The sequence below is a fragment of the Rattus rattus genome, chromosome 7 (genome assembly GCF_011064425.1).
Source record: "Rattus rattus isolate New Zealand chromosome 7, Rrattus_CSIRO_v1, whole genome shotgun sequence".
Lineage (NCBI taxonomy): Eukaryota > Metazoa > Chordata > Mammalia > Rodentia > Muridae > Rattus > Rattus rattus.
Genome location: NC_046160.1, coordinates 68,717,556 through 68,732,046, shown reverse-complemented (window position 1 = coordinate 68,732,046; position 14,491 = coordinate 68,717,556).

Genomic DNA, 14,491 nt, shown 5'->3' with positions numbered 1-14,491 from the left:
TCTCAAAACAAAGTCAGTAAAGAGAGCTATTGATGGCAAAATCTTTTTCTATTAAAAATAAAAAAGAGTGTCATGATTACTAGAAAAAAAACTTACAAACTTACTTCAAGACATCTATTTCTCTGTGGTAGTTTGAATATGCTTGGCCTGAGGAGTGGCACTATTAGGTGTGGCCTTGGAGGAAATGTGTTACTGTGGCAGTGGGCAATGAGATCCTCCTAACCACACAGAAGCCGGTCTTCTCCTGTAGAACTCTCAGCTCCTCCTGCACCAGGCCTGCCATGCTCCTGCCTTGATGCTAACGGACTGAACCTCTGAACCTCTAAGCCAGCCCCAATTAAATGTTGTCCTTATCAGAGTTGCCTTGGTCATGGTGTCTCTTCACAGAGATGCAAACCCTCAGACATTCTCTTTTTTTCTTTTTGTTTGTTTGTTTGTTTGTTTTGTTTGGGTTTTTGTTCGGATGACCAGAACCCACGGAAAAGCTGTGAGCATGGAGCTTGCCTGCAATCCCAGCCTGAAGAAGGCAGAGGCAGGAGCTCCTCAAAGCTGACTGGCTAGTCAGACCATCCAAAATGGGGAACTCAGGACTCAGCAGGAGACACCACCTTAAAATATAAGGCGGAGAGTGATCGAAGAAGAGACTATCCAGCCTCTACCTCGACAGGCTGCACCAATATGTGCAAGTGCAGGGCAGGAGGGCGGGAGAGGGAGGGAGGGAGAGAGGGAGGAGGGAGGAGGGGTTGGAAGACAGGGAGGGAGGGAGAGAGGGAGGGAGGGAGGAGGGTTGGAAGACAGGGAGGGAGGGAGAGAGGGAGGGAGGGAGGAGGGTTGGAAGACAGGGAGGGAGGGAGCTTATGGCAAAGAATCACAAATCTGTGGTTTAAAAAGAGAAAGGAAAAAACACATTTTGTGAGAATGGCCACAGGCCGTCCACTTACATCCCACATTGAATCCCGGAACATGAAGTAACTATGAAGTGAAGATGAGAACCCCTGAGGCTCAGATCTTCCCCCACCACTTCCTCATGAAATGTCGGTCTGAGGTTCTCACAGCCTCAACCACTTCTCTTCAAGACCTACACATAAATCTTGTTCAATAAAAACAATTAGCCGAAGAGAGAACATTCACCGGCTGTAATTACCTAAATGTCTTGCCATTAACCATTTGGACGACTCAATCCTCCGCATTGACTGTTTCGGTGAATGATCATTAAAACCAAATAACCTGTAGATTCGTTTGATCTCTACAGTGACAAAACTAAACCTTCAGGCATTTTATCAGGAGGCTCTGATCAAGCCAGGCAAAGCCAAGCAAAGGCACACAAAGAGATAGGCGAGGTGGGCAGCCATGCCAGGTAGACAGGTAGAGAGAGAAGAAGGCGATGGTGCGAGCCGATGGCACGATGGCGCGAGCTGCACACAGTTCAATTACCAACGGGTAGGGAGGGAGCTGTGCAGCACTAGTCTGACGCCAGGAAAACTCTTGGCTGGGCCTTTTTTTTTTTTTTTTTTTTTTTTTTTTTTTTTTGGTTTTTTTTTTCAGAGCTGGGGACTGAACCCAGGGCCTTGCGCTTCCTAGGCAAGCGCTGTACCACTGAGCTAAATCCCCAACCCCTTGGCTGGGCCTTTTAAGGAGTTTGGTATCTAACAATGGCTTCTGCTGTCTCCTGCAGGTTCCATACACCAACATGCACCTCCCACTCACCTCTCCGGGTGGCACCCTCTATGGCCTAGGAATACCAGGTGCTTCCAGCCTAGACATGACTGAGGACATCGTGTTCATCGTATCTAAGGTAAGGACTTTGCAGCTGGGCGACGGTGCGGCCGCAGGCATTGGCATGGGTGCTGGGAACCAAACAGATCTTCACGTTGGCACGGAAAGCCCTTTGCCTACCGCGCCTTGCTACATCTCCACATTTTTTGTTGTTGGTGTTTGTTTGTTTGTTTTTGGGGACAGGACCCCACTTTGTAGTCCTGGTTGGCCTGGGACTCACTGCCTGGTTCTCAGTCTCACAGAGATTCCCTGCCTCCGCTCGGGTAAAGGCATGCACCACCGCGCCCAGCTCCCATGGGGTTTTTTGAAGTTGATTTAACCCGAAGTAAATGAAATGAAAACCTAGGTCTAAGACATTGTGGCATTTGGAGGGTAGAGACAGGAGGATCCATCGTTCAAGGCCAGCTTGGGTTACAAGTTACAAAGCCAGACCTGTCTCGTTCGATGTGGGAGGTAAAGAGGAAGACAGAGCGGGGATGAGAAGGGTGAAGAAAAGGAGAAAGGAAAGATCTGTGATCGCCATTAACGTACAAAGTGTATGGCAGTGAAAATCTAGAAACGCCACATTGTAGAGCGTGTTTCGGTTTTTGTTGTGAAACAAGAAGTGTATAGATCAGGCTGGCATGAAATTTGCTATGTAGCCCAGGCTGGCCTTAAGTTCATGATCGTCCCATCTCAGCCTACTAACGACCGCCTTTGGTGGGGATGTGTGTGTGTGCAAGTCAGAGCACAGCCTGTAGGAGTCCACTCTCTCCCTCCACCATGTGGATCCTGGGAAGGAACTGAGGTCATCACACCCAGCAGTAAGTGCCTGTACCCACTGAGCCATCTTGCCTGCCCCCAAACTGTTAGTATTTAAAACAGCAGGAAGGCAGACTTGACAAACTGTTCCTTCTTCCCTATGTGGATACCAGAGTCTCAGCTTTTCCTGTGTGGGATGTACCTTCCTCAGCGGAGCACGCGCTAGGAGTGATGCCACAGTGCTACCCAGAAGCAACCAGAGAGAAGAACTGCAAGGTTCTACTCGGTGAAATACAGACTCCACCCCCAGACCTGCTTTCTTGTAATTTCTACTAAAACGTCCATATCTCCAAGTAATACATCTAAAAATAGTTCAGTTTTATAGCCACTTATTAAAAATGACTCATATACAACACTTCTGTCATGCACCAAAATAATAATTTTGTAAAATCCACAGTACTGCAAAGAATCATAGGAAACAGTATGTGTGCCCTTGTTAATCTTTACCTGAAACAAATCTCGTGTGTGTGTGTGTGTGTGTGTGTGTGTGTGTGTGTGTGTGTGTGTGTTTGTATGCACTCATACATGTGTGGTCATGTGTGTATGTACATGGACACCAAAGGACAACTTTGGGTGTCATTCTTTGGGTTCCATACAAAAGCCTGGAACCCACAATGTAGTCTGGCCAACCGGTGAGCCCAGTCATGCTCTGTCACTGGGATTATAAGATCCCATCACTATATCTGGCTTTTTTTTTTTTTTTTTTTTCAAATGGGTTCTGAGACTGAAACAGTAGCTGAGCCATGTCCCCAGCCCATAACTAAAGTTAAAACTCTCCAGGGGCTGGACAGGCGGCTCAACCATTCTGGACATTGCTGTCCTTGCGTAGGACACAGGTTCAGTTCCCAGAACCCACACAGAACAGTTTGCAAGTCCCAGCGACTCCCATCCCAGGGTATCTGATGCCCTCTTCTGACGTCCATAGGCACTGCACCTATTTAGTGCACACACAAAAATAAAACAAAACAAAAATTAAAAAAAAAAAAAAGCCCACCACTAGCTCTTAGAATCTTTTAACTATGCACATGTTATGCTAATGTCCACCTTCCCAGCCCCCTCACCTGCGACAGTAACAGTGAGGGAGCTTGAGGCACTTGGTCATATGACGTCCACAGTGACGAAGCAGAGAGAAATGAATGTCAATGTCAATGCTCAACTTCCTTTCTACCTTTAGTGCAGTCTAGGACTACAACCTGTTTAGAGTAGGTCTTCCCACCTCCATTAGCTTAATCTAGAAAACCCCTGACAAACATGCTGAGGGTTTTTTCTTTTTCTTTTTCTTTTCTTTTAAATTTATATGAGTACACTGTAGCTGTCTTCAGACACACCAGAAGAGGGCATCAGATCTCATTACATGGTTGTGAACCACAGTGTGGTTGCTGGGAATTGAACTCAGGACCTTTGGAAGAGCAGTCAGTGCTCTTAACCACTGAGCCATCTCTCCAGCCCTAAAAAAAAAAAAAATTTTATTCTTATTTTTATTTTCCCTGTTTTCTGTTGGTTCCTGGTATGAAACACTACCCAGCATTATTTATCTATTGACTTGTTTAATATCTCTCACTCTCTCTAGATTAGAAGCTTCTGAATGCAGGGACTCTGTTGCTAAGGTCTACAACACAGAACACATATTAAGAACAGACCAATAAGCTGGAACAAGCCAGGAGGTGGTGGCACAGTAAGAAGGCAGAGGCAGGCAGATCTCTGTGAGTTCAAGGCCAGCCTGGTCAACAGAGTGAGTTGCAGGACAGCCTGGGGCTACACAGAGAAACCCTGTCTCAAAAGAAACCTAATGAAAACAACATACAAACAAAATGAAAAGAAAAAAAAGAAAGGGGTTGGGGATTTAGCTCAGTGGTAGAGCGCTTGCCTAGGAAGGCAAGGCCCTGGGTTCAGTCCCCAGCTCGAAAAAAACAAAAAAACAAAAAAAAAAAAAAAAAGAAAAAAAGAAAAAGAAAGAAAAGTAAAAGGCCCCAACAAATATTTGCTGGCTAAATGAATCTGCCGTTCTTTCTGGCATTGTCCACATGCCTTCTAACAGTTCTCTCCTCCAGAAGCTGGTGCACACTACCCATGTCCCCTTTTTCTTTTTCTTTTTCCTTTTCTTTTATGTATGTGAGTACACTGTAGCTGTCCTCAGACACACCAGAAAAGAGCATCAGATCCCATTACAGATGGTTGTGAGCCACCATGTGGTTGCTGGGAATTGAACTCAGGACCTCTGGAAGAGCAGTCAGTGCTCTTAACCACTAAGCCATCTCTCCAGCCCGGCCTTTATTTTTCTTATTTCACCCTGTTGAAATGGTTTTATTTCGTTCTCACTGGGTTCGTTATTGTTCAGTGTAGCTTAAGAACACACCATACAAGCCAAACACAGAGGTGTGCACCTGTACTCACAATCCTTTTAAGATACGTGGGGAGATGGAACGTTCTAGAGTTATATAGTGAGTTCCAGACCCCATAGCAAGATCCTGGGTGGTGGTGGTTGTTGTTGTTGTTGTTGTTATTGTTGTTGTTTTGGGTTTATTTGGGTTGTTGTGGTTTTGGGGGGTTGTTTTAAGAAAATTGTTCTGGAGAGACAGTTCAATGGTTAAGAGCACTGGTTGCGGGCTGGAGAGATGGCTCAGTGGTTAAGAGCACTGACTGCTCTTCCAGAGGACCTGAGTTCAATTCCCAGCAACCACATGGTGGCTCACAACCATCTGTAATGGGATCTGATGCCCTCTTCTGGTGTGTCTGAAGACAGCTACAGTGTACTTATATATAATAAATAAATCTTTAAAAAAAAAAAAAAAAAACAAGAGCACTGGTTGCTCTTGCAGAAGACAGATGGTTGATTCCCAGAATCTACATGGTAGCCCACAACTGTCTTAACTCCAGTCCCAAGGGTTCAGACACTCTCTTCTGACCTCCATGGGCACCAGACACACACACACAGTACACAGATATAAGCTCAGGCAGACACACATTCACATACATGTAAAATAAAAGATTTTGAAAAGTAAAATAAGAAAATTACAGTAACAACAAATCACATGGTTAATTCAGGCCATATCCAGTGTGCAGACACATTAACTCCCAATGTGTATGTACTTGGTAAAGTTAGGCAGTGTTTCTCAGTCACCATACCCACACTACCTTCCACATTCCAAACCATCGAGTCCGCACATTGAACAAGAGAGAGAAAGCTGTATTTTATTTAGTCAAACTCTCTTAAGCAGGAGGAGAGAGTAAAGGCAAAGTCTGAGGAAAGTTATGCTGTAAGCGCTATCCCCAACAGCCTGCACCACAAAGGCAGTCCTTCCTGGCCAGCGGAAGCTTCTTGCGTTCTTCTCTACTCTCAGCACTGAACTGAAAATAAACCTCTGAAGACATGTAACACACACGCACACACAGGTACACATGTGCACACGCACACACAGGTACACATGTGCACACACACACAGGTACACATGTGCACACACACACACACAGGTACACATGTGCACACACACATACACTTAAAAATAAAAGGCCTAAAGCCGGTCAGGGTGGCATCATCCCAGAAGAGGCAGAGGCAGGTGATCTCTGAGTTTCAGGACAGTCAGAGCTACAAAGAGAAACCCTGACTGTTTCAAAAAACAAAAAGGAAGGGAGGAAGGGAGAGAGGGAGGTGAGGAAGGAGGGAGGGAAGGAGAGAGGGATGAAGAAAGGCAGGCTTCAAGAAACTCCCGTCTGTGTTAGAAAAACACATTGGCACACAAGAAGATTGTCCAAGCAACAGTGCCAAGAAGTGCCAGTAGGTGGCGGTAGCACTATACCAAGGCGTTCCTGGATTGATCTCTCACTATTGAAAGCATGCATCTTTTTTTTGTTGTTGTTGTTATTGAAGTTACAATGTTTATTTTTAGTGTGGCTTGATGGGCCCCATCTGTATGTAATTTAACAATATCGAAATCAAATTCTGATACCTACTCACACGGATGTAAGCCCTATTAGATTTCAATTAGCATTCACTCTGATCTGATTACAAGGCCTTAGCCAATCCCATGGCTAATAGGGAGACGTTTAGATAATTGCAGCTGTCTGCAGTCATTACCCATGCTATCACTCTCACAGAGCGATTTGTGTAAAGACTGGGCCATAAAACTCATTGTGCTGGTAGAGACAAGGAGTGAGGGCTGACTGGCACCAGGGCACCGTTAACGAGTTTGTTATTGTGGTCTGACATTTGGGGGTGTTTTTCATTAGGGTGGAAGACAGGGTTGTAGGGTGTTGACCCATTTAGCCCAGATACCCTGGAGTCTCCACCTTCAGTGCTGTTTCACTTGGCAAAAGACAAGAGACATCAGCCAAGACTCCTGTTCTTGTCAGTTAATTTAAATTGAACGCAACCACACCCAAACTCATCTTCTACAAAGGCCTTGCTCTGGAAAGGAATTGGGGTCTTGTGGCTCTCGAGACACCAATTTCAACCCTTAGGAGTGTTGTTGGGCACAGCTGCACACCTCCAGGGATGCTGATGGTAGCTTCAGTGTAAAAGGGACACGAGGGGGAAATCACCTTGCCAATCGGGCTCCTAGTCTAAGGCTCTAGGCAACGACAACAGAAAATATCCCTGCCCCCAAAGAGGTTCAGATCCAAGGAAGTAGCCTGCAGGTGACATCTTCCTAAGAGTAGGACAGAGACGAGACACCCATATACAGAGAGGGGGGATAAAAAGTCACCCTCTGAGTTGGTCCACCAGGAGCCACTTCAAATCTAGAGAGAAAAAAGTCATTAATGAGTAGTGACACACATCTTAAGCCAAGCATTTGGAAGGGAGAGGCAGGTGGCTCTCTGTGAGTTCAAGGCCAGCCTGGACTACAGAACTAATTCCAGAACAGCCTGGACTACACAGACAAACCCTGTATCTCTAAGGGGAAAGAAAGAAAAAGGGGGTGAAGAGAAAAAAGAAAAAAAAAACAGAAAACTCAAGGGTTTTGAATTCCACAATTTAATATTTTGCCTGACCACAGCCAATGTCAGAACTCTCTCAGTAGCCTTCTGTGACCCCTCCAGGGTGCAGTCTTAGTACCTCCATTAAGTCCCAGGAATGTTCTCTATGTCTTTCCTGACTAATACTGTCACACATGACCTCTACCAAGCCCTGGAGAAGCACTTGTGCACACCTGTGTACCCCCCAGGAGGCCCAGCCTTTCACCCCCTGCCTTCACCCTCTGCCTTCGTCCTTTCATCTCCAGGCAGTTAGGAGCAAACTTGTGCTTGAACTTAAAAAAGAAAGAAAAAAGAAAAGGGGGGACAGCATTTTGAAAGCACCAACTTTGTTGCTGCTTTGAGCTTTCTCCTGTGGGGCAGAGGTGATAAAGTTGGGGGTTTGTGTGCTCTTCTGGGGAGGGTTGAAAGGCAGAGCTCCCTACTAAGTGCTGCTTCTGTGGTGCCTGTGGTTAGGCAGAAGCTGCACCAGGAATCTCTACTTATTATTAGCACCAATTCAACACCCTCGAGACTGCCCTGGTACATCTATCTCTATGCTAATCGTCGCTTTTGCTGATACCTGTCACCCCAGGGAAGCCCCCCTCAATCTGCCAGACCTGAAGCTGAGAAGGCAAAGAAAGGGAGAAGACCTGGCCAAGACAGTGGAACGTAGCCACGCTAGACACTTTATAAAGCCTTTCCGTGAGTGTCTGCCAGAAAGCCTATTGGACCGGTTGTCTGTGATCGGCGAACACAGCCTGCGCGGCCTCCGTTTTTCTCTAGGATTTCCTGTCAGGAAACCTATCTAGGAAACAAATTGTTGTAGATATTATCTTATCGGGCAAGTAAAAATCATTCTTTATATATCAATGGGCTTCTCACTTGGAATCAATTGCATATATCTGTGTGTACTTTTAAACTAGGTCAAATGTTGAAGTCTGATAGTTTGTTAGAAGTGCCCCTGCTTCTAAAAGCATCACGAAGCACCCGGAAGGCTATCTGGTCGACCTCACTAGCTGGATATATATGGCTTGTACCAAAACTTGCCTACTGGCCTCTCACCAACCAAATTTGAGTCCTGCCCCCTCCTTCCCAGTGTGCTGTCCCCAAAACATTTCTACCACAGAGGACCTGCTGAGGTAGAACCCCTTCCAGATGGAGTTGGTGGTGCACATCTGTAAGCCCAGCATGAGGGAGACTGAAAGAAAAGAATCTTGAGTTTTGGGCCAGCCTGGGCTACATAACAAGACTCTGTCTGAAATTTTAAAATTCTATGAGGATAATTATAAAATAAATAGAGCTTCTCCCTGCAAACTGAAGTTCACTAGAGCAGCTGCAACTGTATTCAAGATCCTGACCATTTGACCTCCTCTATGTTGTTGAGAAATGCAAAGCCTTCAGTCAAGAGCCAATATTTGTTAAGTTTCAAACAGGGTCGAAGCATCCGAGGTGCCTCTTTAATGTATCAAAGCAGACCCGGTGCCAGGTTCTCCCATCATCCCTCAGGCCCTACCTCTGACAGGGTATGACTGGCATACCCCGCCTACTACCCCAAACATCTCCAGCCCAGGGGTGGGCCGCCCTTCTCCCTGAGGCCCTTCCCTATATTATCCAGACATTTTGGTTACCTGCGCCTTTTGTACCTTTGACCCCCTGGCTGCTGTACCTGGTTCCCCTCTCTCCCCTTCTCTTCCCCTTCCCACAGGTCCCAGAGTCACCACCACTCTGGACTCTCCCAGATGTGTCTGCCTGTGGCCATGCTCTCCTGCTTATCCGTGATGAACTTTCTCCTCCACCATACCCAGAAGCAACCACGTCCTTCCTTCCCCTCTTTATTTTATAACATGATCTTGGGTTGTCTTCAGATCCTTCTAATGGCCATTCACTATCAACCTCTGCATCTGCCATAACGTCTTCTTGGCTTTTTCATTTTCCTGTCAGTATGAGAGATCGAACCCAGGGCCATGAGAGGGCTAGGCGGGCTCTCTATGACTGAGCTGTAGCTCCAGCCCCCTCTTGGCTTTTACTAAAACCCTTGGAAAGCAGCACTAAGCTTTACGGCGCTCATCACCAGCCACTCTAAAGCTAAGAGGTGGGAAGGGCAGCTTCTAGGGCCTCTGGGTCTGCTTGCCTTGCTGCAACTCCTACCTGAAGTCCCCACACCCGTGCTTTAGGAACACTCATTCATGACTTTCTTGTGTGACTGAAGGTCCTGCTACCGTCTCCGGGGGACTGTGTTATTTGGGTACCTGTGTTCCTTCACCATGGTCACTCATATGTCACTGCAGACATCTTTGTCAGCACTAGAGACAGAACCCAAAGCCTCATGCATGGCAGACAAATGCTCTACCCCTGAGCTACACTCTGCCTATGTATTCTGCTCAGAGTAAACCATTTTCTTGTTTCTGAAAAGCAGAGTTTAATTTTGCTTATTTATTTAATATATATGAGTGGTCACCCACGTGTATATGTATGTGACCGCCTGTGTGTTTGGCCCCTATGGGGGACAGAAGTGGGCAGCAGATTTCCTAAAACTGACATTAGGGATGCTTGTGAACTACCATGTGGGTGCTGGGAACTGAACCTGGGTCCTTCAGAAAAACGATAAATGCTCTTAACAGTGAAGCCATTACTCCATGCCCCTATCCGTCTCTTGTCCTGGAAAGTGGCAAGTAAGGCCCTGGGATGTCACCTTAAGGCCCAAGGAGTCTCCTTACTCCTAGGCTCCTCTTGAGAGATGACTCATAGGCAACAGAGGAAGGAAGGAGGTGGGTACCAGAGGGGCTTGCCTCTGGCACAGCAGTCCTCCATCTTCCTAATGCTGCAACTCTTTAATAGAGTTGCTCATGTTGTGTTGACCCCCACCATAACATTGTTTTCCTTGCTACTTTGTAACTGTAATTTTGCTACTGTTATGAATTGTGATCTAAATATCTGATATGCAAGAACAAGGACGTTCAATCCCAGAGGGGTTGTAGCCCACTGCTCTAGTATCTGTTTCTAAGGTTCCAATCCTGGGGCACTTACAATAGGATGGTCCGGATTCTGAGGGGCAGTGTTGATTAGCACCATCCTCCAAATAGCCTTCACTGCCTGCTTGGGGCAGGGCAGGGGTGGTGGGGGTGGGGGTGACAATTTGCTCATTTGAAAGTAGAAGCAGACCTGGTAGCCTTTGCAGATAACTTCCGGTAGAGATGAGTTGATTGGACGGCAGACAAGAGGTAAAGGTACAGTCATGATAAAGAAAAGAGCTATTCATACCTTCAGAATATTCGCCCCGCCCAGCAGAGCCCACTCCACCCCTGTAATGCTAATGTGGAGCGGAAGTGGCACCCTAGCAGCAACTAAGCTGGTCGGGGCAACGGGGCAACGGGACAACGGGGCAACGGGGCAACGGGGCAACGGGGCAACGGGGCAACGGGACAACGGGACAACGCGGTCCCCACGTCCAAGACAGGCTTCGAGAACTTGAGGACCTGGAAGAGGGCAGTGCACGCACTAAGCAGGGAAGGAGCCTTGGAACGGTCTGGAAGTAAGCTGACTGAGGTGGCTCTTGGACTCACGGTACTTAGTCCTTCCCAGTACGAGTGTTGGTGCTGGGAAGCAACGGGCAGTGGCTAAACCCAGTGTCCAAGCCACAGAGGAAACAGAGCTATGAGCACTGCCTAAGGAATTCATGATGTTCCTGAAGGTTGCAAGTCACTGCATGTTCTAGCCCAGGGAATGATAAAATAAAATGTGTATCAGAAACAGTAGTGTCTCTTATAATTGTAATTTTTTTGTACCACCTAATTAATTAAATTTAAGACAGGGTCTCAGACATCCCAAAGCTGACCTCCAATTCACTATGTGGATGAAGATGGTCTTGAACTTGTGATATCCTGCCTCTACCTCCTATTTGTTGGGTTACACCTGTGTGCCGTCATATCTGACTTTATTCCATGCTGGAGATCACCCCAGGAATTTATACATGCTAGATGGTCATTCTATCAGCTGAACTATACCCCCCAACACAACAGCTTAAATTTTAAAGTCACTAACTGATTTTTTTTAATGATCAAAATATGCCTGGTGTGGTAGAATATGTGTGCCTTTAACCCCGGCACTCAGGGGGCAGAGTGTCTGAGCTCTAGGCTAGTCTGGTCTATATGGTGAGTTCCAGAACTGCCAGGGCTACACAGAAAAACCCTGTCTCAAAAAAATATCAAACAAATCTCAACACTGCAGGCAGTAGAAATAATGGCAGGCGATCTTTGTGAGTGTGAGGCCAGCCTGATCTGAATCGTGGATTCCACCCAGTCAGAGTTATACAGGGGGACTCACTAAATAAATAAAATAGCAACATACAACAAAACCAACCATTGTGGGTTCTGGAGGGAACCACAGGAAGGGTAAAATCAGGCTGGATTTGAACACTGGACCTCAGATCTCGTAGCTACACCTGTGAGTGAGTTCTCAAATTTCTGGCCTCAGTTTCCTTTAAAACAGAGAGAATGAGCTGTTCATGTGGTTCATGCCTTAATCCAAGCACTTAGAAAACTGAGACAGAAGGATTGTTGTGCGACTGGGGCTAGCCTAGGGTACATTAAATGGTTCCAGACCAACCTGGTCTATAGAAATAGACCCTGACTAAACAATTTCAAAACACACATGTGCAGATAGTCACAGTAACTCGTTCCTGTCGCCCAAATGTTGACGCTGACCAGTGATGTAATGCCGGAACTCAGGAGGCTGTGGCAAGAGGATCATAAATTCAAGGGCAGCCTAGGCTTCATATCAACAACCCTGTCATGGGAAGATAGATGCCGATGGTGTTTGGGTAGTCAGTGGGCTGAGCTGACTGGCTCCAGGCTTCCAGGGGAATGCTGCCAGGCAGAACGAGGCTTTCTTGGGTTTGTGATAAATGCTGAACTCTCCTCTCACCCAGATACAGCCTCGGTACACATCCTCCACCCAGCTTTTGCCTAATCCCTTCCTTAAGACAATGTGATTCTTCGAAGAGAAGTTATTCAAAAGAGGCCAGAAGATGTCGCTGCAGACAGCACAGTGTGTACTGCGCCCCTCTTGGCAGCTGAATTTCATCTTGCCATGCAAGGGAAAGTTCCAACCTGTCTCTGCTTCTCTGGTGAGCCATCATTTGCTTCTTTGTATGCACACCCCCCACACCCATGCCGTGCCCCCCATGCCGTGCCCCCCATGCCGTGCCCCCCATGCCGTGCCCCCCATGCCGTGCCCCCCATGCTGTGCCTCCCATGTTGTGCCCCTTGCTGCTCTCCAGATGTCCCCAAAACCTGGGGAGTGGACCTGAGTCTTTCAAGAACACAGAGATCTTCTGATCTTCCTTGTGATCTCCTCACCATCAAATTCACAAAGACTTTTCGTCAAGACCCATGCCCACCCTGACATCCCCACCCAGCTTCCTCATGACCCTTTGAAGTTTCTTCAGTCATTGCATCCTGTTTCTCCCAAGCTGGCAATTTGGCTCTGTCTTCAAAAAATTATCTTCAAATGACTTAGTAATAAATACCTCAATTCAACTCACTTTCTAAAAATATCAATATTCTTAACAAAAGAATTCCCTGAACTTTAGCATGGAAAGAGCCCTGATCTGTAGGAAATAATGAACACCCCTGAGCCAAGTTGACTGACTTATCTTAAGGGAATATGACAGTCATGGGACTGACCTCCAACAGCTGAGGCCTAGCAACAAAGACAAGAACATTCCAGGCCAGTGTGTGCCTTCCTTGTCACATATTCCAGCCATGACTCTTCCCAGTCTGTCCCCAGCTTGCTTTTCACGTGGGAAACCTGGCTAAGTATTGCTTTCAGACTCTCTGACTTTACAGGTCCCCTGACCCACAGCAGCCGCAGAGACAAGACTCTACTCCTCACCCAAGAGATGGGAACTCACACAGCAGTCCATCAGAGGGGCCTGGAGCTGCTCACGGGAAAGTGCTGAGGTCAAGTTTCCCTTCCTCTGTAACCTAAAGCAATCTTTCAGCAACCTTCATTCGTTTCTCTTTATCCAGACCATCTCTCAAACTCAGACCGTGAGGGAGAGGCACTTACACCCCGCAGGGAGTTTCTGGAAGTAGGCAGGGTTTATTATGTTCCTGGTTTGAGAAGGATCAATGACCCTCTCCTAATTCTGCTGCCCATAGACAGGGGCCTCGGTCTACATAAGACTTGACAGCACCCAGCTTTTCTGTACAGTCTGCCTTACTTCCAAGCTGCCGCTGCCTCCCTCCTCCCCTCCTCCCCTCCTCCCCCTCCCTCCCCCCTCCCCCCCCCTCCCTCCCCTGACTACTCTCAGAATGAATTCACACCTGAGAGCAGCTGAGGCACCTGCGTGCTGGCGCCCACGTGCTGTCAAACCTCCACCACATTCCTGACCCAAGTTCTCCTCCCGGAACACAACAGAGATGAACCATCCCACACACCTGAACCTGTTGCCTGGTTACTATCAACAAGCAGAGAGGAGGAGCCAGTTCTGGCCAGGGCTGACACTGCAGCCTCCTCCCACCCCTGCAGCAACTTCCCCAGTGAGTAGAAGCCATGCACTGGTGTTTATTAAAATAAAGAGACTTCACAGTAGTTACAAGCAGTCCTCCTGTGAAAGATCACAACAATGTCGGACTTGTTATGTTTTACAACGCAGGGTTTAAAACCTGCTTTGGAGAAGGGACAACTCTATTCGGGGCTCAGCGTCTTTAGTTCCAACCTTGCCTGCCAGGAACAGACCTACACATTCTAAATGGACACATACATACATGTGTACACACACACACACACACACACACACACACACACACACACACTACCACCACCACCACCACCACCACCACCACCACCACCATCACCAACAACAACAAAACAAAAATAAACATATAAAGGGCTGGAGAGATGGCACAGTGGTTAGGACCCTTAACCTGAGTTCCATCCCCACACTCAAAAGCCAACT